This window comes from Camelus dromedarius, chromosome 16 (genome assembly GCF_036321535.1).
Source record: "Camelus dromedarius isolate mCamDro1 chromosome 16, mCamDro1.pat, whole genome shotgun sequence".
NCBI classification, from domain to species: domain Eukaryota; kingdom Metazoa; phylum Chordata; class Mammalia; order Artiodactyla; family Camelidae; genus Camelus; species Camelus dromedarius.
Window position 1 is genome coordinate 6,421,705 of NC_087451.1, and position 24,569 is coordinate 6,446,273.

The following is a 24,569-nucleotide window of genomic DNA, read 5'->3' on the forward strand; positions in this document are numbered from 1 at the left end:
TTGCAACTGAAAAGAAACTCTGTTTTCCCAACAAGCTAAGTGAAGGACGGCTTTCACACACACTTATCTCTCAGAACTGAGCATGTGGAGAGACGTTCGTTCATCTAGCATAAAGGGAACGGTTTGCAGGAGAAAGTATTACTCTGGATTTTCAGTACTTTTCCTAATGCCGGTAAGAAGTTCCTGCATGTTTCACTGTAAAACCGAGTTGGAGCGAGTACCTCCCCATAAATAAATATGGAGTGCAGTTTGCAACTGAAAAGAAACTTTCTGTTCCCTAAAAGCTATGTGAAGGACGGCATACACACACACTTATTTCTGAGAACTGAACATGTCGAGAGACGTTCGTTCATCTAGCACAAAGAGAACGGTTTGAGGAGGAACTTTTACTCTAGTTTTTCAGTGTGTTTCCTTGTACCGGTTTGAAATTCATGCAGTTTTCACTGTAAAATCGAGTTGGAGCGAGTACATACCCATATATATGTATGGAGTGCAGTTTGCATCAGAAAACAAAGTTTGTGTTCCCTACAAGTTAGGTGAAGGACGGCATTCACACACAGTTATCTCTGAGAAATGAGCATGTGGAAAGACGTTCATTCATCTAGCACAAAGGGAACGGGTTGCAGGAGGAACTTTTACTCTGGATTCTCAGTCTGCTTCCTAATGCCGGTTTGAAGTTCCTGCAGTTTTCCCTGTAAAACCGAGTTGGAGCGAGTAACTCCCCATATATATGTATGGATTCCACTTTGCAACTAAAAAGAAACTTTGTGTTCCCAACCAGCTAGGTGAAGGACGGCTTTCACACACTCTAAATTCTGAGAAATGAGCATGTGGAGAGACGTTCTTTCATCTAGCGCAAAGGGAACGGTTTGCAGGAGAAACTTTTACTCTGGTTTCCCAGTGTGTTTCCTAGTGCCGGTTTTAAGTTCCTGCAGTTTTCACTGTAAAATCGAGATGGAGCGAGTACCTCTGCATATATAACTATGGAATGCAGTTTGCAACTGAAAACAAAATCTGTGTTCCCAACAAGCTAGGTGAAAGACGACTTTCACACACACATATCTCTGAGAACTGAGCATGTGGAGAGACGTTTGTTCATCTAGCACAAAGGAACGGGTTGAAGGAGGAACTATTACTCTGGATTTTCAGTGTGTTTCCTAGTGACGGTTTGAAATTCCTGCAGTTTTCACTGTAAAACCGAGTTGGAACGAGTACATACCCACATATATGTATGGAGTGCAGTTTGCAACTGAAACGAAACTTTCTGTTCCCTACAAGCTAGGTGAAGGACGCCATTCACACACACTTATCTCTGAGAACTGAGCATGTGGAGAGACGTTCGTTCATCTAGCAAAAAGGGAAAAGTTTGCAGGAGGAACTTTTACTCTAGATTCTCAGTCTGTTTCCTAATGCCGGTTTGAAGTTCCTGCAGTTTTCCCTGTAAAAGCGAGTTGGAGCGAGTAACTCCCCATATATACGTATGGATTCCACTTTGCAACTAAAAAGAATCTTTGTGTTCCCAACTAGCTAGGTGAAGGGCGGATTTCACACACTCTTATTTTTGAGAAATGAGCATGTGGAGAGACGTTGTTTCATCTAGCGCAAAGGGAACGTTTTGCAGGAGAAACTTTTACTCTGGTTTCGCAGTTTGTTTCCTAGTGCCGGTTTCAAGTTCCTGCAGTTTTCACTGCAAAACCGCGATGGAGCGAGTACCTCCGCATATATAATTATGGAATGCAGTTTGCAACTGAAAACAAACTCTGTGTTCCCAACAAGCTTGGTGAATGACGACTTTCACAAACACATATCTCTGACAACTGAGCCTGTCGAGAGACGTTTGTTCATCTAGCATAAAGAGAACGGTTTGAGGAGGAATTTTACTCTAGATTTTCAGTGTGTTTCCTAGTAGCTGTTTGAAATTACTGCAGTTTTCACTGTAAAACCGAGTTGGAGCGAGTACATACCCATATATATGTAAGGAGTGCAGTTTGTATCAGAAAACAAAGTTTGTGTTACCTACAAGCTAGGTGAAAGGCGGCTTTCACACACACTTATCTCTGAGAACTGAGCATGTGGAGAGACGTTCGTTCATCTAGCACAAAGGGAACGGTTTGCAGGGGAAAGCTTTACCCTGGATTCTCACTCTTTTTCCTAATGCCGGTTAGAAGTTCCTGCAGTTTTCCCTGTAAAATCGAGTTGGAGCGAGTACCTCCCCATATATAAATATGGAATGCAGTTTGCAACTGAAAAGAAACTCTGTGTTCCCAACAAGCTAGGTGAAGTACGGCATTCACACACACTAATCTCTGAGAACTGAGCATGTGGATAGACTTTCGTTCATCTAGCACAAAGGGAACGGGTTGCAGGAGAAACTGTTACTCTGGATTCTCAGTGTGTTTCCTAGTGCCGGTTTGAAGTTCCTGCAGTTTTCACTTTAAAACCGAGTTGGAGCGAGTACCTCCCCATATATAATTATGGAGTGCAGTTTGCAACTGAAAAGAATCTTTCTGTTCCCTACAAGTTTGGTGAAGAACGGCATTCACACACACTTATCTCTGAGAACTGAGCATGTGGAGAGACGTTTGTTCATCTAGCACAAAGGGAACGGGTTGCAGGACGAACTTTTACCCAGGATTTTCAGTGTGTTTCCTAGTGCCAGTTTGAAATTCCTGCAGTTTTCACTGTAAAACCGAGTTGGAACGTGTACCTCCCCATATATATGTATGGAGTGCAGTTTGCAACTGAAATAAACTTTCTGTTCCCTACAAGCTAGGTGAAGGACGGCATTCACACACACTTATCTCTGAGAACTGAGCATGTGGAGAGACGTTCGTTCATCTAGCACAAAGGGAACGGGTTGCAGGAGAAACTGTTACCCTGGTTTCTCAGTGTGTTTCCTAGTGCCGGTTTGAAGTTCCTGCAGTTGTCACTTTAAAACAGATTTGGAGCGAGTACATCCCCATATATATGTATGGAGTGCAGTTTGCAACTGAAAAGAATCTCTGTGTTCCCAACATGCTAGGTGAAGGACGGTTTTCACACACACTTATCTCTCAGAACTGAGCATGTGGAGAGACGTTCGTTAATCTAGCAAAAGGGAAAAGTTTGCAAGAGGAACTTTTACTCTGGATTCTCAGTCTATTTCCTAATGCCGGTTTGAAGTTCCTGCAGTTTTCCCTGTAAAAGCGAGTTGGAGCGAGTAACTCCCCATATACATGTATGGATTCCACTTTGCAACTAAAAAGAAACTTTGTGTTCCCAACAAGCTAGGTGAAGGACGGCTTTAACACACTCTTATTTTTGAGAACTGAGCATGTGGAGAGACTTTCTTTCATCTAGCGCAGAGGAAACGGTTTGCAGGAGAAAATTTTACTCTGGTTTCCCAGTGTGTTTCCTAGTACCGGTTTGAACTTCCTGCAGTTTTCACTGTAAAACCGAGATGGAGCGAGTACCTCCGCATATATAATTATGGAATGCAGTTTGCAACTGAAAACAAACTCTGTGTTCCCAAGAAGCTCGGTGAAAGACGACTTTCACACACACTTATCTCTGAGAACTGAGCATGTCGAGAGACGTTTGTTAATCTATCACAAAGAGAACGGTTTGAGGAGGAACTTTTACTCTAGTTTTTCAGTGTGTTTCCTTGTACCGGTTTGAAATTCATGCAGTTTTCACTGTAAAATCGAGTTGGAGCGAGTACATTCCCATATATATGTATGGAGTGCAGTTTGCATCAGAAAACAAAGTTTGTGTTCCCTACAAGTTAGGTGAAGGACGGCATTCACACACAGTTATCTCTTAGAAATGAGCATGTGGAGAGACGTTCATTCATCTAGCACAAAGGGAACGGGTTGCAGGAGGAACTTTTACTCTGGATTCTCAGTCTGCTTCCTAATGCCGGTTTGAAGTTCCTGCAGTTTTCCCTGTAAAACCGAGTTGGAGCGAGTAACTCCCCATATATATGTATGGATTCCACTTTGCAACTAAAAAGAAACTTTGTGTTCCCAACCAGCTAGGTGAAGGACGGCTTTCACACACTCTAAATTCTGAGAAATGAGCATGTGGAGAGACGTTCTTTCATCTAGCGCAAAGGGAACGGTTTGCAGGAGAAACTTTTACTCTGGTTTCCCAGTGTGTTTCCTAGTGCCGGTTTTAAGTTCCTGCAGTTTTCACTGTAAAATCGAGATGGAGCGTGTACCTCTGCATATATAACTATGGAATGCAGTTTGCAACTGAATACAAACTCTGTGTTCCCAACAAGCTAGGTGAAACACGACATTCACACACACATATCTCTGAGAACTGAGCATGTGGAGAGACGTTTGTTCATCTAGCACAAAGTGAACGAGTTGCAGGAGGAACTATTACTCTGGATTTTCAGTGTGTTTCCTAGTGCCTGTTTGAAATTCCTGCAGTTTTCACTGTAAAACCGAGTTGGAACGAGTACCTCCCCATATATATGTATGGATTGCAGTTTGCAACTGAAAAGAAACTTTCTGTTCCCTACAAGCTAGGTGAAGGACGGCATTCACACACACATATCTCTGAGAACTGAGCATGTGGAGAGACGGTCGTTCATCTAGCACGAAGGGAAAATTTTGCAGGAGGAAATTTTACTATGGATTTTCAGTGTGTTTCCTAGTGCCGGTTTGAAATTCCTGCATATTCACTGTAAAACCTAGGTGGAGCGAGTACATCCCTATATATATATTTGGAGTGCAGTTTGCAACTGAAAAGATACTTTGTGTTCCCAACAAGCTTGTTGAAGGACGGCTTTCACACACAATTATCTCTGAGAACTGAGCATGTGGAGAGACTTTCGTTCATCTAGCACGGATGGAAATGTTTGCAAGAGGAACTTTTACTATGGATTTTCAGTGTGTTTCCTAGTGCTGGTTTGAAGTTCCTGCAGTATTCACTGTTAATCGAGTTGGAGCGAGTACCTCCCTATATATATGTATGGAGTGCAGTAGGCAATTGAAAAGAAACTCTGTGTTCCCACCAAGCTAGGTGAAGGACGGCTTTCACACACTCTTATCTCTCAGATCTGAGCATGTGGAGAGACGTTCGTTCATCCATCACAAAGGGAAAGGGTTGCAGGAAGAAATTTTAGTCTGGATTTTCAGTGTGTTTCCTAGTGCTGTTTTGAAGTTCCTGCATTATTCACTGTTAATCGAGTTGGAGCGAGTACCTCCCCATATATATGTATGGAGTGCAGTTTGCAATTGAAAAGAATCTCTGTGTTCCCAACAAGTTAGGTGAAGGACCGCTTTCACACACACTTATCTCTGACAACTGAGCATGTCGAGAGACTTTGTTCATCTAGCACAAAGAAAACGGGTTGAGGAGGAACTTTTACTCTAGATTTTCAGTGTGTTTCCTAGTACCGGTTTGAAATTACTGCAGTTTTCACTGTAAAACCGATTTGGAGCGAGTACATACCCATATATATGTATGGAGTGCAGTTTGAATCAGAAAACAAAGTTTGTGTTACCTACAAGCTAGGTGAAAGACGGCTTTCACACACACTTATCTGTGATAACTGAGCATGTGGAGAGACGTTCGTTTATCTAGCACAAAGGGAACGGTTTGCAGGGGAAAGGATTACCCTGGATTCTAAGTCTTTTCCTAATGCCGGTTAGAAGTTCCTGCAGTTTTCCCTGTAAAATCGAGTTGGAGCGAGTACCTCCCCATATATAAAAATGAATGCAGTTTGCAACTGAAAAGAAACTCTGTGTTCCCAACAACTAGGTGAAGTACGGCATTCACACACACTAATCTCTGAGAACTGAGCATGTGGAGAAACGTTCGCCATCTAGCACAAGGGAACGGGTTGCAGAAGAAACTGTTACTCTGGTTTCTCAGTGTGTTTCATAGTGCCGGTTTGAAGTTCCTTCAGTTTTCACTTTAAAACCGATTTGGAGCCAGTACCTCCCCATATATATGTATGGAGTGCAGTTTGCAACTGAAAAGAAACTCTGTGTTCCCAACAAGCTAGGTGAAGGGCGGCTTTCACACACACTTATCTCTCAGAACTGAGGATGTGGAGAGACGTTCGTTCATCTAACACAAAGGGAAAATTTTGCAGGAGGAACTTTTACTCTGGATTCTCAGTCTGTTTCCTAATGCCGGTTTGAAGTTCCTGCAGTTTTCACTGTAAATCGAGTTGGAGCGTTTACCTCCCCATATATATGTATGGAGTGCAGTTTGCAACTGAAAAGAAACTCTATGTTCCCAACAAGCTAGGTGAAGGTCGGCTTTCACACACACTTATCTCTCAGAACAGAGCATGTGGAGAGACGTTCGTTCATCTAGCACAAAGGGAACGGGTTGCAGGAGAAACTGTTACTCTGGTTTCTCAGTGATTTTCCTAGTGCCGGTTTTAAATTCATGCAGTTTTCACTGTAAAACCGAGTTCTAACGAGTACCTCCGCATATATATGTATGGAGTGCAGTTTGCAACTGAAAAGAAACTCTGTGTTAACAAAAAGCTAGGTGAAGGACGGCTTTCACACACAATTATCTCTCAGAACTGAGCATGTGGAGAGACGTTCGTTCATTTAACACAAAGGGAAAAGTTTGCAGGAGGAACTTTTACTCTGGATTCTCAGTCTGTTTCCTAAGACCGGTTTGAAGTTCCTGCAGTTTTCACTGTAAATCAAGTTGGAGCGAGTACCTCCCCATATATATTTATGGAGTGCAGTTTGCAACTGAAAAGAAACTCTGTTTTCCCAACAAGCTAGGTGAAGGGCGGCTTTCACACACTCTTATTTTTGAGAACTGAGCATGTGGAGAGACGTTCTTTCATCTAGCGCAAAGGGAATGGTTTGCAGGAGAAACTTTTACTCTGGTTTCGCAGTTTGTTCCTAGTGCCGGTTTGAAGTTCCTGCAGTTTTCACTGCAAAACCGAGATGGAGCGAGTACCTCCCCATATATATGTATGGAGTGCAGTTTGCAATTGAAAAGAAACTCTGTGTTCCCAACAAGTTAGGTGAAGGACGGCTTTCACACACACTTATCTCTGACAACTGAGCATGTCGAGAGACTTTGTTCATCTAGCACAAAGAAAACGGGTTGAGGAGGAACTTTTACTCTAGATTTTCAGTGTGTTTCCTAGTACCGGTTTGTAATTACTGCAGTTTTCACTGTAAAACCGATTTGGAGCGAGTACATACCCATATATATGTATGGAGTGCAGTTTGTATCAGAAAACAAAGTTTGTGTTACCTACAAGCTAGGTGAAAGACGGCTTTCACACACACTTATCTGTGAGAACTGAGCATGTGGAGAGACGTTCGTTGATCTAGCACAAAGGGAACGGTTTACAGGGGAAAGGTTTACACTGGATTCTCAGTCTTTTCCTAATGCCGGTTAGAAGTTCCTGCAGTTTTCCCTGTAAAATCGAGTTGGAGCGAGTACCTCCCCATATATAAAAATGAATGCAGTTTGCAACTGAAAAGAAACTCTGTTTTCCCAACAACTAGGTGAAGTACGGCTTTCACACACACTAATCTCTGAGAACTGAGCATGTGGAGAGACGTTCGCCATCTAGCACAAGGGAACGGGTTGCAGAAGAAACTGTTACTCTGGTTTCTCAGTGTGTTTCATAGTGCCGGTTTGAAGTTCCTTCAGTTTTCACTTTAAAACCGATTTGGAGCCAGTACCTCCCCATATATATGTATGGAGTGCAGTTTGCAACTGAAAAGAAACTCTGTGTTCCCAACAAGCTAGGTGAAGGGCGGCTTTCACACACACTTATCTCTCAGAACTGAGGATGTGGAGAGACGTTCGTTCATCTAACACAAAGGGAAAATTTTGCAGGAGGAACTTTTACTCTGGATTCTCAGTCTGTTTCCTAATGCCGGTTTGAAGTTCCTGCAGTTTTCACTGTAAATCGAGTTGGAGCGTTTACCTCCCCATATATATGTATGGAGTGCAGTTTGCAACTGAAAAGAAACTCTGTGTTCCCAACAAGCTAGGTGAAGGTCGGCTTTCACACACACTTATCTCTCAGAACAGAGCATGTGGAGAGACGTTCGTTCATCTAGCACAAAGGGAACGGGTTGCAGGAGAAACTGTTTCTCTTGTTTCTCAGTGTGTTTCCTAGTGCCAGTTTTAAATTCATGCAGTTTTCACTGTAAAACCGAGTTCTAACGAGTACCTCCGCATATATATGTATGGAGTGCAGTTTGCAACTGAAAAGAAACTCTGTGTTAACAAAAAGCTAGGTGAAGGACGGCTTTCACACACAATTATCTCTCAGAACTGAGCATGTGGAGAGACGTTCGTTCATTTAACACAAAGGGAAAAGTTTGCAGGAGGAACTTTTACTCTGGATTCTCAGTCTGTTTCCTAAGACCGGTTTGAAGTTCCTGCAGTTTTCACTGTAAATCAAGTTGGAGCGTGTACCTCCCTATATATATTTATGGAGTGCAGTTTGCAACTGATAAGAAACTCTGTGTTCCCAACAAGCTAGGTGAAGGGCGGCTTTCACACACTCTTATTTGTGAGAACTGAGCATGTGGAGAGACGTTCTTTCATCTAGCGCAAAGGGAATGGTTTGCAGGAGAAACTTTTACTCTGGATTTTAAGTGTGTTTCCTAGTGCCGGTTTGAAGTTCCTGCAGTTTTCACTGTAAAACCGAGATGGAGCGAGTACCTCCGCATATATAATTATGGAATGCAGTTTGCAACTAAAAACAAACTCTGTGTTCCCAACAAGCTTGGTGAATGACGACTTTCACACACACTTATCTCTGACATCTGAGCCTGTCGAGAGACTTTTGTTCATCTAGCACAAAGAGAAATGTTTGAGGAGGAACTTTTACTCTAGATTTTCAGTGTGTTTCCTAGTAGCGGTTTGAAATTACTGCAGTTTTCACTGTAAAACCGAGTTGGAGTGAGTACATACCCATATATATGTATGGAGTGCAGTTTGCAACTGAAAAGAAACTTTCTGTTCCCTACAAGCTCTGTGAAGTACGGCATTCACACACACTTATCTCTGGGAACTGAGCATGAGGAGAGACGTTCGTTCATCTAGCACAAAGGGAACGGGTTGCAGGAGAAACAGTTTCTCTTGTTTCTCAGTGTGTTTCCTAGTGCCAGTTTGAAGGTCCTGCAGTTTTCACTTTAAAACCGAGTTGGTGCGAGTACCTCCCCATATATATATATGGAGTGCAGTTTGCAACTGAAAAGAAACTCTGTGTTCCAAACAAGCTAGGTGAAGGACGGCTTTCACACACACTTATCTCTCAGAAATGAGCATGTGGATAGACGTTCGTTCATCTAGCACAAAGGGAAAGGTATGCAGGAGGAACTTTTACTCTGGATTTCAGTCTGTTTCCTAATGCCGGTTTGAAGTTCCTCCAGTTTTCCCTGTAAAAGCGAGTTGGAGCGAGTAACTCCCCATATATATGTATGGATTCCACTTTGCAACTAAAAAGAATCTTTGTGTTCCCAACAAGCTAGGTGAAGGGCGGCTTTCACACACTCTTATATTTGAGAATTGAGCATGTGGAGAGACGTTCTTTCATCTAGCGCAAAGGGAACGGTTTGCAGGAGAAACTTTTACTCTGGTTTCGCAGTTTGTTTCCTAGTACCGGTTTGAAGTTCCTGCAGTTTTCACTGCAAAACCGAGATGGAGCGAGTATCTCCGCATATAGAATTATGGAATGCAGTTTGCAACTGAAAACAAACTCTGTGTTCCCAACAAGCTTGGTGAATGACGACTTTCACACACACATATCTCTGACAACTGAGCCTGTCGAGAGACGTTTGTTCATCTAGCCCAAATAGAACGGTTTGAGGAAGAACTTTTACTCTAGATTTTCAGTGTGTTTCCTAGTAGCGGTTTGAAATTACTTCAGTTTTCACTGTAAAACCGAGTTGGAGCGAGTACATACCCATATATATGTATGGAGTGCAGTTTGTATCAGAAAACAAAGTTTGTGTTACCTACAAGCTAGGTGAAATACGGCTTTCACACACACTTATCTCTGAGAACTGAGCATGTGGAGAGACGTTCGTTCATCTAGCACAAAGGGAACGGTTTGCAGGGGAAAGCTTTACCCTGGATTCTCACTCTTTTTCCTAATGCCGGTTAGAAGTTCCTGCAGTTTTCCCTGTAAAATCGAGTTGGAGCGAGTACCTCCCCATATATATGTATGGAGTGCAGTTTGCAACTGAAAAGAAACTTTCTGTTCCCTACAAAATATGTGAAGGACGGCATTCAGACACACTTATCTCTGAGAACTGAGCATGTGGAGAGACGTTCGTTCATCTAGCACAAAGGGAAAGGTTTGCAGGAGAAACTTTTACTCTGGATTTTAAGTGTGTTTCCTAGTGCCGGTTTGAAGTTCCTGCAATTTTCACTTTAAAACCGAGATGGAGCGAGTACCTCCGCATATATAATTATGGAGTGCAATTTGCAACTGAAAACAAACTCTGTGTTCCCAACAAGCTTGGTGAATGACGACTTTCACACACACTTATTTCTGACAACTGAGCCTGTCGAGAGACTTTTGTTCAACTAGCACAAATAGAACGGTTTGAGGAGGAACTTTTACTCTAGATTTTCAGTGTGTTTCCTAGTAGCGGTTTGAAATTACTGCAGTTTTCACTGTAAAACCGAGTTGGAGTGAGTACATACCCATATATATGTATGGAGTGCAGTTTGCAACTGAAAAGAAACTCTGTGTTAACAAAAAGCTAGGTGAAGGACGGCTTTCACACACAATTATCTCTCAGAACTGAGCATGTGGAGAGACGTTCGTTCATTTAACACAAAGGGAAAAGTTTGCAGGAGGAAATTTTACTCTGGATTCTCAGTCTGTTTCCTAAGACCGGTTTGAAGTTCCTGCAGTTTTCACTGTAAATCAAGTTGGAGCGAGTACCTCCCCATATATATTTATGGAGTGCAGTTTGCAACTGAAAAGAAACTCTGTGTTCCCAACAAGCTAGGTGAAGGGCGGCTTTCACACACTCTTATTTTTGAGAACTGAGCATGTGGAGAGACGTTCTTTCATCTAGCGCAAAGGGAATGGTTTGCAGGAGAAACTTTTACTCTGGTTTCGCAGTTTGTTCCTAGTGCCGGTTTGAAGTTCCTGCAGTTTTCACTGCAAAACCGAGATGGAGCGAGTACCTCCCCATATATATGTATGGAGTGCAGTTTGCAATTGAAAAGAAACTCTGTGTTCCCAACAAGTTAGGTGAAGGACGGCTTTCACACACACTTATCTCTGACAACTGAGCATGTCGAGAGACTTTGTTCATCTAGCACAAAGAAAACGGGTTGAGGAGGAACTTTTACTCTAGATTTTCAGTGTGTTTCCTAGTACCGGTTTGAAATTACTGCAGTTTTCACTGTAAAACAGATTTGGAGCGAGTACATACCCATATATATGTATGGAGTGCAGTTTGTATCAGAAAACAAAGTTTGTGTTACCTACAAGCTAGGTGAAAGACGGCTTTCACACACACTTATCTGTGAGAACTGAGCATGTGGAGAGACGTTCGTTGATCTAGCACAAAGGGAACGGTTTGCAGGGGAAAGGTTTACACTGGATTCTCAGTCTTTTCCTAATGCCGGTTAGAAGTTCCTGCAGTTTTCCCTGTAAAATCGAGTTGGAGCGAGTACCTCCCCATATATAAAAATGAATGCAGTTTGCAACTGAAAAGAAACTCTGTGTTCCCAACAACTAGGTGAAGTACGGCATTCACACACACTAATCTCTGAGAACTGAGCATGTGGAGAGACGTTCGCCATCTAGCACAAGGGAACGGGTTGCAGAAGAAACTGTTACTCTGGTTTCTCAGTGTGTTTCATAGTGCCGGTTTGAAGTTCCTTCAGTTTTCACTTTAAAACCGATTTGGAGCCAGTACCTCCCCATATATATGTATGGAGTGCAGTTTGCAACTGAAAAGAAACTCTGTGTTCCCAACAAGCTAGGTGAAGGGCGGCTTTCACACACACTTATCTCTCAGAACTGAGGATGTGGAGAGACGTTCGTTCATCTAACACAAAGGGAAAATTTTGCAGGAGGAACTTTTACTCTGGATTCTCAGTCTGTTTCCTAATGCCGGTTTGAAGTTCCTGCAGTTTTCACTGTAAAACGAGTTGGAGCGTGTACCACCCCATATATATGTATGGAGTGCAGTTTGCAACTGAAAAGAAACTCTGTGTTCCCAACAAGCTAGGTGAAGGTCGGCTTTCACACACACTTATCTCTCAGAACAGAGCATGTGGAGAGACGTTCGTTCATCTAGCACAAAGGGAACGGGTTGCAGGAGAAACTGTTTCTCTTGTTTCTCAGTGTGTTTCCTAGTGCCGGTTTTAAATTCATGCAGTTTTCACTGTAAAACCGAGTTCTAATGAGTACCTCCGCATATATATGTATGGAGTGCAGTTTGCAACTGAAAAGAAACTCTGTGTTAACAAAAAGCTAGGTGAAGGACGGCTTTCACACACAATTATCTCTCAGAACTGAGCATGTGGAGAGACGTTCGTTCATTTAACACAAAGGGAAAAGTTTGCAGGAGGAACTTTTACTCTGGATTCTCAGTCTGTTTCCTAATGCCGGTTTGAAGTTCCTGCAGTTTTCACTGTAAATCGAGTTGGAGCGTTTACCTCCCCATATATATGTATGGAGTGCAGTTTGCAACTGAAAAGAAACTCTATGTTCCCAACAAGCTAGGTGAAGGTCGGCTTTCACACACTCTTATTTTTGAGAACTGAGCATGTGGAGAGACGTTCTTTCATCTAGCGCAAAGGGAATGGTTTGCAGAAGAAACTTTTACTCTGGATTTTATGTGTGTTTCCTAGTGCCGGTTTGAAGTTCCTGTAGTTTTCACTGTAAAACCGAGATGGAGCGAGTACCTCCGCATATATAATTATGGAATGCAGTTTGCAACTAAAAACAAACTCTGTGTTCCCAACAAGCTTGGTGAATGACGACTTTCACACACACTTATCTCTGACATCTGAGCCTGTCGAGAGACTTTTGTTCATCTAGCACAAAGAGAAATGTTTGAGGAGGGACTTTTACTCTAGATTTTCAGTGTGTTTCCTAGTAGCGGTTTGAAATTACTGCAGTTTTCACTGTAAAACCGAGTTGGAGTGAGTACATACCCATATATATGTATGGAGTGCAGTTTGCAACTGAAAAGAAACTTTCTGTTCCCTACAAGCTCTGTGAAGTACGGCATTCACACACACTTATCTCTGGGAACTGAGCATGAGGAGAGACGTTCGTTCATCTAGCACAAAGGGAACGGGTTGCAGGAGAAACAGTTTCTCTTGTTTCTCAGTGTGTTTCCTAGTGCCAGTTTGAAGGTCCTGCAGTTTTCACTTTAAAACCGAGTTGGAGCGAGTACCTCCCCATATATATATATGGAGTGCAGTTTGCAACTGAAAAGAAACTCTGTGTTCCAAACAAGCTAGGTGAAGGACGGCTTTCACACACACTTATCTCTCAGAAATGAGCATGTGGATAGACGTTCGTTCATCTAGCACAAAGGGAAAGGTATGCAGGAGGAACTTTTACTCTGGATTTCAGTCTGTTTCCTAATGCCGGTTTGAAGTTCCTCCAGTTTTCCCTGTAAAAGCGAGTTGGAGCGAGTAACTCCCCATATATATGTATGGATTCCACTTTGCAACTAAAAAGAATCTTTGTGTTCCCAACAAGCTAGGTGAAGGGCGGCTTTCACACACTCTTATATTTGAGAATTGAGCATGTGGAGAGACGTTCTTTCATCTAGCGCAAAGGGAACGGTTTGCAGGAGAAACTTTTACTCTGGTTTCGCAGTTTGTTTCCTAGTACCGGTTTGAAGTTCCTGCAGTTTTCACTGCAAAACCGAGATGGAGCGAGTATCTCCGCATATAGAATTATGGAATGCAGTTTGCAACTGAAAACAAACTCTGTGTTCCCAACAAGCTTGGTGAATGACGACTTTCACACACACATATCTCTGACAACTGAGCCTGTCGAGAGACGTTTGTTCATCTAGCCCAAATAGAACGGTTTGAGGAAGAACTTTTACTCTAGATTTTCAGTGTGTTTCCTAGTAGCGGTTTGAAATTACTTCAGTTTTCACTGTAAAACCGAGTTGGAGCGAGTACATACCCATATATATGTATGGAGTGCAGTTTGTATCAGAAAACAAAGTTTGTGTTACCTACAAGCTAGGTGAAATACGGCTTTCACACACACTTATCTCTGAGAACTGAGCATGTGGAGAGACGTTCGTTCATCTAGCACAAAGGGAACGGTTTGCAGGGGAAAGCTTTACCCTGGATTCTCACTCTTTTTCCTAATGCCGGTTAGAAGTTCCTGCAGTTTTCCCTGTAAAATCGAGTTGGAGCGAGTACCTCCCCATATATATGTATGGAGTGCAGTTTGCAACTGAAAAGAAACTTTCTGTTCCCTACAAAATATGTGAAGGACGGCATTCAGACACACTTATCTCTGAGAACTGAGCATGTGGAGAGACGTTCGTTCATCTAGCACAAAGGGAAAGGTTTGCAGGAGAAACTTTTACTCTGGATTTTAAGTGTGTTTCCTAGTGCCGGTTTGAAGTTCCTGCAATTTTCACTTTAAAACCGAGATGGAGCGAGTACCTCCGCATATATAATTATGGAGTGCAATTTGCAACTGAAAACAAACTCTGTGTTCCCAACAAGCTTGGTGAATGACGACTTTCACACACACTTATTTCTGACAACTGAGCCTGTCGAGAGACTTTTGTTCAACTAGCACAAAGAGAACGGTTTGAGGAGGAACTTTTACTCTAGATTTTCAGTGTGTTTCCTAGTAGCGGTTTGAAATTACTGCAGTTTTCACTGTAAAACCGAGTTGGAGTGAGTACATACCCATATATATGTATGGAGTCCAGTTTGTATTAGAAAACAAAGTTTGTGTTACCTACAACCTAGGTGAAAGACGGCTTTCACACACACTTATCTCTCAGAACTGAGCATGTGGGAAGACGTTCGTTCATCTAGCACAAAGGGAACGGTTTGCAGGGGAAAGTTTTACCCTGGATTCTCACTCTTTTTCCTAATGCCGGTTAGAAGTTCCTGCAGTTTTCCCTGTAAAACCGACTTGGAGCGAGTACATACATATATATATGTATGGAGTGCAGTTTGCAACTGAAAAGAAACTTTTTGTTCCCTACAAGATCTGTGAAGGACGGCATACACACACACTTATTTCTGGGAACTGAGCATGTGGAGAGACGTTCGTTCATCTAGCACAAAGGGAACGGGTTGCAGGAGAAACTGTTACTCTGGTTTCTCAGTGTGTTTCCTAGTCCCGGTTAGATGTTCCTGCAGTTTTCACTTTAAAACTGAGTTGGAGCGATTACCTCCCCATATATATGTATGGAGTGCAGTTTGCAACTGAAAAGAAACTCTGTGTTAACAAAATGCTAGGTGAAGGGCGGCTTTCACACACACTTATCTCTGAGAACTGAGCATGTGGAGAGACGTTCGTTCATCTAACACAAAGGGAAATGTTTGCAGGAGGAACTTTTACTCTGGATTCTCAGACTGTTTCCTAATGCCGGTTTGAAGTTCCTGCAGTTTCACTGTAAATCAATTTGGAGCGAGTACCTCCACAGATATATGTATGGAGTGCAGTTTGCAACTGAAAACAAACTCTGTGTTCCCAACAAGCTAGGTGAAGGACGGCTTTCACACACACTTATTTCTCAGAACTGAGCATGTGGAGAGACGTTCGTTCATCTAGCAAAAAGGAAAAATTTGCAGGAGGAACTTTTACTCTGGATTCTCAGTCTGTTTCCTAATGCCGGTTTGAAGTTCCTGCAGTTTTCCCTGTAAAAGCGTGTTGGAGCGAGTAACTCCCCATATATATGTACGGATTCCACTTTGCAACTAAAAAGAATCTTTGTGTTCCCAACAAGCTAGGTGAAGGCGGCTTTCACACACTCTTATTTTTGAGAACTGAGCATGTGGAGAGACGTTCTTTCATCTAGCGCAAAGGGAACGGTTTGCAGGGGAAAGCTTTACCCTGGATTCTCACTCTTTTTCCTAATGCCGGTTAGACGTTCCTGCAGTTTTCCCTGTAAAATCGAGTTGGAGCGAGTACCTCCCCATATATATGTATGGAGTGCAGTTAGCAACTGAAAAGAAACTTTCAGTTCCCTACAAGCTAGGTGAAGAACGGCATTCACACACACTTATCTCTGAGAACTGAGCATGTGGAGAGACGTTTGTTCATCTAGCACCACGGGAACGGGTTGCAGGAGGAACTTTTTCTCTGGTTTCTCAGTGTGTTTCCTAGTGCCGGTATGAAATTCCTGCAGTTTACACTGTAAAACCGAGTTGGAAGGAGTACCTCCCCATATATATATATGGAGTGCAATTTGCACCTGAAAAGAAACTTTCTGTTCCCTACAAGCTATGTGAAGGACGGCATTCACACACATTTATCTCTGAGAACTGAGCATGTGGAGAGACTTTCGTTCATCTAGCACAAAGGGAACGGTTTGCAGGAGAAACTGTTACTCTGCTTTCTCAGTGTGTTTCCTAGTGCCGGTTTGAATTTCCTGCAGTTTTCCCTTTAAAACCGAGTTGGAGCGAGTACCTCCCAATATATATGTATGGAGTGCAGTTTGCAATTGAAAAGAAACTCTGTGTTCCCAACAAGCTAGGTGAAGGACGGCTTTCACACACACTTATCTCTGAGAACTGAGCATGTGGAGAGACGTTCTTTCATCTAGCGCAAAGGGCACGGTTTTCAGGAGAAACTTTTACTCTGGATTTTAAGTGTGTTTCCTAGTGCCGGTTTGAAGTTCCTGCAGTTTTCACTGTAAAACCGAGATGGAGCGAGTACCTCCGCATATATAATTATGGAATGCAGTTTGCAACTAAAAACAAACTCTGTGTTCCCAACAAGCTTGGTGAATGACGACTTTCACACACACTTATCTCTGACATCTGAGCCTGTCGAGAGACTTTTGTTCATCTAGCACAAAGAGAAATGTTTGAGGAGGAACTTTTACTCTAGATTTTCAGTGTGTTTCCTAGTAGCGGTTTGAAATTACTGCAGTTTTCACTGTAAAACAGAGTTGGAGCGAGTACATACCCATATATATTTATGGAGTGCAGTTTGTATCAGAAAACAAAGTTTGTGTTACCTACAAGATATGTGAAAGACGGCTTTCACACACACTTATCTCTGAGAACTGAGCATGTGGAGAGACGTTCGTTCATCTAGCATAAAGTGATAGGTTTGCAGGGGAAAGTTTTACCCTGGATTCTCACTCTTTTTCCTAATGCCGGTTAGAAATTCCTGCTGTTTTCACTGTAAAATCGAGTTGGAGCGAGTACCTCCCCATATATAAATTGGATTGCAGTTTGCAACTGAAAAGAAACTCTGTGTTCCCAACAATCTAGGTGAAGGACGGCATTCACACACACTAATCTCTGAGAACTGAGCATGTGGATAGACGTTCGTTCATCTAGCACAAAGGGAACGGGTTGCAGGAGAAACTGTTACTCTGGTTTCTCAGTGTGTTTCCTAGTGCCGGTTTGAATTTCCTGCAGTTTTCCCTTTAAAACCGAGTTGGAGCGAGTACCACCCCATATATATGTATTTAGTGCAGTTTGCAATTGAAAAGAAACTCTGTGTTCCCAACAAGCTAGGTGAAGGACGGCTTTCACACACACTTATCTCTGAGAACTGAGCATGTGGAGAGACGTTCTTTCATCTAACACAAAGGGAAAAGTTTGCAGGAGGAACTTTTACTCTGGATTCTCAGTCTGTTTCCGAAGGCCGGTTTGAAGTTCCTGCAATTTTCACTGTAAATCGAGTTGGAGCGAGTACCTCCCCATATATATGTATGGAATGCAGTTTGCAACTGAAAAGAAACTCTGTTTTCCCAACAAGCTAGGTGAAGGACGGCTTTCACACACACTTATCTCTCAGAACTGAGCATGTGGAGAGACGTTCGTTCATCTAGCATAAAGGGAACGTTTTGCAGGAGAAAGTTTTACTCTGGATTCTCAGTCCTTTTCCTAATGCCGGTAAGAAGTTCCTGCATGTTTCCCTGTAAAACAGAGTTGGAGCGAGTACCTCCCCATAAATAAATATGGAGTGCAGTTTGCAACTGAAAAGAAACTTTCTGTACCCTACAAGCTAGGTGAAGGCCGGCATACACACACACTTATTTTTGAGAACTGAGCATGTCGAGAGACGTTCGTTCATCTAGCACAAAGGGAACGGGTTGCAGGAGAAACTGTTACTCTGGTTTCTCAGTGTGTTTCCTAGTGCCGGTTTGAAGTTCCTGCAGTTTTCTCTTTAAAACCGAGTTGGAGCGAGTAACTCCCCATATATACGTATGGATTCCACTTTGCAACTAAAAAGAATCTTTGTGTTCCCAACTAGCTAGGTGAAGGGCGGATTTCACACACTCTTATTTTTGAGAAATGAGCATGTGGAGAGACGTTCTTTCATCTAGCGCAAAGGGAACGTTTTGCAGGAGAAACTTTTACTCTGGTTTCGCAGTTTGTTTCCTAGTGCCGGTTTGAAGTTCCTGCAGTTTTCACTGCAAAGCCGAGATGGAGCGAGTACCTCCGCATATATAATTATGGAATGCAGTTTGCAACTGAAAACAAACTCTGTGTTCCCAACAAGCTTGGTGAATGACGACTTTCACAAACACATATCTCTGACAACTGAGCCTGTCGAGAGACGTTTGTTCATCTAGCATAAAGAGAACTGTTTGAGGAGGAATTTTACTCTAGATTTTCAGTGTGATTCCTAGTAGCGGTTTGAAATTACTGCAGTTTTCACTGTAAAACCGAGTTGGAGCGAGTACATACCCATATATATGTAAGGAGTGCAGTTTGTATCAGAAAACAAAGTTTGTGTTACCTACAAGCTAGGTGAAAGGCGGCTTTCACACACACTTATCTCTGAGAACTGAGCATGTGGAGAGACGTTCGTTCATCTAGCACAAAGGGAACGGTTTGCAGGGGAAAGCTTTACCCTGGATTCTCACTCTTTTTCCTAATGCCGGTTAGAAGTTCCTGCAGTTTTCCCTGCAAAATCGAGTTGGAGCGAGTACCTCCCCATATATAAATATGGAATGCAGTTTGCAACTGAAAAGAAACTCTGTGTTCCCAACAAGCTAGGTGAAGGTCGGCATTCACACACACTAATCTCTGAGAACTGAGCATGTGGATAGACGTTCGTTCATCTAGCACAAAGGGAACGGGTTGCAGGATAAACTGTTAATCTGGTTTCTCAGTGTGTTTCCTAGTGCCGGTTTGAAGTTCCTGCAGTTTTCACTTTAAAACCGAGTTGGAGCGAGTACCTCCCCATATATATGTATGGAGTGCAGTTTGCAACTGAAAAGAAACTTTCTGTTCCCTACAAGTTAGGTGAAGGACTGCATTCACACACACTTATCTCTGAGAACTGAGCATGTGGAGAGACGTTTTTTCATCTAGCACAAAGGGAACGGGTTGCAGGAGGAACTTTTACTCAGGATTTTCAGTGTGTTTCCTAGTGCCAGTTTGAAATTCCTGCAGTTTTCACTGTAAAACCGAGTTGGAACGAGTACCTCCCCATATATATGTATGGAGTGCAGTTTGCAACAGAAAAGAAACTTTCTGTTCCCTACAAGCTAGGTGAAGGACGGCACTCACACACACTTATCTCTGAGAACTGAGCATGTGGAGAGACGTTCGTTCATCTAGCACAAAGTGAACGGGTTGCAGGAGAAACTGTTACTCTGGTTTCTCAGTGTGTTTCCTAGTGCCGGTTTGAAGTTCCTGCAGTTGTCACTTTAAAACAGATTTGGAGCGAGTACATCCCCATATATATGTATGGAGTGCAGTTTGCAACTGAAAAGAAACTCTGTGTTCCCAACAAGCTAGGTTAAAGACGGTTTTCACACACACTTATCTCTCAGAACTGAGCATGTGGAGAGACGTTCGTTAATCTAGCAAAAGGGAAAAGTTTGCAGGAGGAACTTATACTCTGGATTCTCAGTCTATTTCCTAATGCCGGTTTGAAGTTCCTGCAGTTTTCCCTGTAAAACCGAGTTGGAGCGAGTAACTCCCCATATATATGTATGGATTCCACTTTGCAACTAAAAAGAAACTTTGTGTTCCCAACAAGCTAGGTGAAGGACGGCTTTCACACACACTTATCTCTGAGAACTGAGCAAGTGGAGAGACGTTTGTTCATCTAGCACCAAGGGAACGGGTGGCAGGTTTATTTTTACTCTGGATTTTCAGTGTGTTTCCTAGTGCCGGTTTGAAATTCCTGCATTTTCACTGTAAAACAGAGGTGGAGCGAGTACATCCCTATATATATATTTTTGGAGTGCAGTTTGCAACTGAAAAGAAACTTTGTGTTCCCAACAAGCTTGTTGAAGGAAGGCTTTCACACACACATATCTCTGAGAACTGAGCATGTGGAGAGACGTTCGTTCATCTAGCACGAAGGGAAAAGTTTGCAGGAGGAACTTTTACTATGGATTTTCAGTGTGTTTCCTAGTGCTGGTTTGAAGTTCCTGCAGTTTTCACTGTTAATCGAGTTGGAGCGAGTACCTCCCTATATATATGTATGGAGTGCAGTAGGAATTGAAAAGAAACTCTGTGTTCCCACCAAGCTAGGTGAAGGACGGCTTTCACACACTCTTATCTCTCAGATCTGAGCATGTGGAGAGACGTTCGTTCATCCAGCACAAAGGGAAAAGGTTGCAGGAAGAACTTTTAGTCTGGATTTTCAGTGTGTTTCCTAGTGCCGGTTTGAAATTCCTGCAGTTTTCACTGTGAAACCGAGTTGGAGCGAGTACATCCCTTATATATATATTTGGAGTGCAGTTTGCATCTGAAAAGAAACTTTGTGTTCCCAACAAGCTAGGTGAAGCACGGCTTTCACACACACTTATCAATCAGACCTGAGCATGTGGAGAGACGTTCGTTCATCTAGCACAAATAGAACTGTTTACAGGAGTAACTTTTACTGTGGTTTACCTGTGTGTTTCCTAGTGCCGGTTTGAAGTTCCTGCAGTTTTCACTGTAAATCGAGTTGGAGCGAGTACCTCCCCATATATATGTATGGAGTGCAGTTTGCAACTGAAAACAAACTCTGTTTTACCAACAAGCTATGTGAATGACGGCATTCAAACACACTTATCTCTGAGAACTGAGCATGTGGAGAGACGTTTGTTCTTCTAGCACAAAGGGAACGGGTTGCAGGAAGAACTTTTCCTCTGGATTTTCAGTGTGTTTCCTAGTGCCGGTTTGAAATTCCTGCATTTTCACTGTAAAAACTTGTTGGAGCTAGTACATCCCTATATATATATTTGGAGTGCAGTTTGCAACTGAAAAGAAACTTTGTGTTCCCAACAAGCTTGGTGAAGGACGGCTTTCACACACACTTATCTCTGAGAACTGAGCACGTGGAGAGATCTTTGTTCATCTAGCACAAAGGGAACGGGTTGCAGGAGGAAATTTTACTCTGGATTTTCAGTGTGTTTCCTAGTGCCGGTTTGAAGTTCCTGAAGTTTTCACTTTAAAACCGAGTTGGAGCTAGTACCTCCCCATATATATGTATGGAGTGCAGTTTGCAACTGAAAACAAACTCTGTGTTCCCAACAACCTAGGTGAAAGACGGCTTTCACACACACTTATCTTTCAGAACTGAGCATGTGGAGAGACGTTCGTTCATCTAGCACAAAGGGAAAAGTTTGCAGGAGGAACTTTTACTCTGGATTCTCAGTCTGTTTCCTAATGCCGGTTTGAAGTTCCTGCAGTTTTCCCTGTAAAACCGAGTTGGAGCGAGTAACTCCCCATATATATGTATGGATTCCTCTTTGCAACTAAAAAGAAACTTTGTGTTCCCAACCAGCTAGCTGAAGGACGGCTTTAACACACTCTAATTTTTGAGAACTGAGCATGTGGAGAGACGTTCTTTCATCTAGCGCAAAGGGAACGGTTTGCAGGAGAAACTTTTTCTCTGGTTTCCCAGTGTGTTTCCTAGTGCCGGTTTGAAGTTCCTGCAGTTTTCACTGTAAAATCGAGATGGAGCGAGTACCTCTGCATATATAATTATGGAATGCAGTTTGCAACTGAAAACAAACTCTGTTTTACCAACAAGCTAGGTGAAAGACGACTTTCACACACACTTATCTCTGAGAACTGAGCATGTGGAGAGACGTTTGTTCATCTAGCACAAAGGGAACGAGTTGCAGGAGGAACTATTACTCTGGATTTTCAGTGTGTTTCCTAGTGCCTGTTTGATATTCCTGCAGTTTTCACTGTAAAACCGAGTTGGAACGAGTACCTCCCCATATATATGTATGGATTGCAGTTTGCAACTGAAAAGAAACTTTCTGTTCCCTACAAGCTAGGTGAAGGACGGCATTCACACACACATATCTCTGAGAACTGAGCATGTGGAGAGACGTTCGTTCATCTAGCACGAAGGGAAAATTTTGCAGGAGGAAATTTTACTATGGATTTTCAGTGTGTTTCCTAGTGCCGGTTTGAAATTCCTGCATTTTCACTGTAAAACCTAGGTGGAGCGGGTACATCCCTATATATATATTTGGAGTGCAGTTTGCAACTGAAAAGATACTTTGTGTTTCCAACAAGCTTGTTGAAGTACGGCTTTCACACACACTTATCTCTGAGAACTGAGCATGTGGAGAGACTTTCGTTCATCTAGCACGGATGGAAAAGTTTGCAGGAGGAACATTTAATATGGATTTTCAGTGTGTTTCCTAGTGCTGGTTTGAAGTTCCTGCAGTATTCACTGTTAATCGAGTTGGAGCGAGTACCTCCCTATATATATGTATGGAGTGCAGTAGGCAATTGAAAAGAAACTCTGTGTTCCCACCAAGCTAGGTGAAGTACGGTTTTCACACACTCTTATCTCTCAGATCTGAGCATGTGGAGAGACGTTCGTTCATCCATCACAAAGGGAAAGGGTTGCAGGAAGAACTTTTAGTCTGGATTTTCAGTGTGTTTCCTAGTGCTGGTTTGAAGTTCCTGCAGTTTTCACTGTAAAACCGAGTTGGAGCGAGTACCTCCCCATATATATGTATGGGGTGCAGTTAGCAACTGAAAAGAAACTTTCTGTTCCCTACAAGCTAGGTGAAGGACGGCATTCACACACACTTATCTCTGAGAACTGAGCATGTGGAGAGACGTTTGTTCATCTAGCACCACGGGAACGGGTTGCAGGAGGAACTTTTACTCTGGTTTCCCAGTGTGTTTCCTAGTGCCGGTATGAAATTCCTGCAGTTTTCACTGTAAAACCGAGTTGGAAGGAGTACCTCCCCATATATATGTATGGAGTGCAATTTGCACCTGAAAAGAAACTTTCTGTTCCCTACAAGCTATGTGAAGGACGGCATTCACACACATTTATCTCTGAGAACTGAGCATGTGAAGAGACGTTCGTTCATCTAGCACAAAGGGAACGGGTTGCAGGAGAAACTGTTACTCTGGTTTCTCAGTGTGTTTCCTAGTGCCGGTTTGAATTTCCTGCAGTTTTCCCTTTAAAACCGAGTTGGAGCGAGTACCTCCCAATATATATGTATGGAGTGCAGTTTGCAATTGAAAAGAAACTCTGTGTTCCCAACAAGCTAAGTGAAGGACGGCTTTCACACACACTTATCTCTGAGAACTGAGCATGTGGAGAAACGTCTTTCATCTAGCGCAAAGGGAATGGTTTTCAGGAGAAACTTTTACTCTGGATTTTAAGTGTGTTTCCTAGTGCCGGTTTGAAGTTCCTGCAGTTTTCACTGTAAAACCGAGATGGAGCGAGTACCTCCGCATATATAATTATGGAATGCAGTTTGCAACTAAAAACAAACTCTGTGTTCCCAACAAGCTTGGTGAATGACGACTTTCACACACACTTATCTCTGACATCTGAGCCTGTCGAGAGACTTTTGTTCATCTAGCACAAAGAGAAATGTTTGAGGAGGAACTTTTACTCTAGATTTTCAGTGTGTTTCCTAGTAGCGGTTTGAAATTACTGCAGTTTTCACTGTAAAACCGAGTTGGAGGGAGTACATACCCATATATATTTATGGAGTGCAGTTTGTATCAGAAATCAAAGTTTGTGTTACCTACAAGATATGTGAAAACGGCTTTCACACACACTTATCTCTGAGAACTGAGTATGTGGAGAGACGTTCGTTCATCTAGCATAAAGTGATCGGTTTGCAGGGGAAAGTTTTACCCTGGATTCTCACTCTTTTTCCTAATGCCGGTTAGAAATTCCTGCTGTTTTCACTGTAAAATCGAGTTGGAGCGAGTACCTCCCCATATATAAATTGGAATGCAGTTTGCAACTGAAAAGAAACTCTGTGTTCCCAACAATCTAGGTGAAGGACGGCATTCACACACACTAATCTCTGAGAACTGAGCATGTGGATAGACGTTCGTTCATCTAGCACAAAGGGAACGGGTTGCAGGAGAAACTGTTACTCTGGTTTCTCAGTGTGTTTCCTAGTGCCGGTTTGAATTTCCTGCAGTTTTCCCTTTAAAACCGAGTTGGAGCGAGTACCACCCCATATATA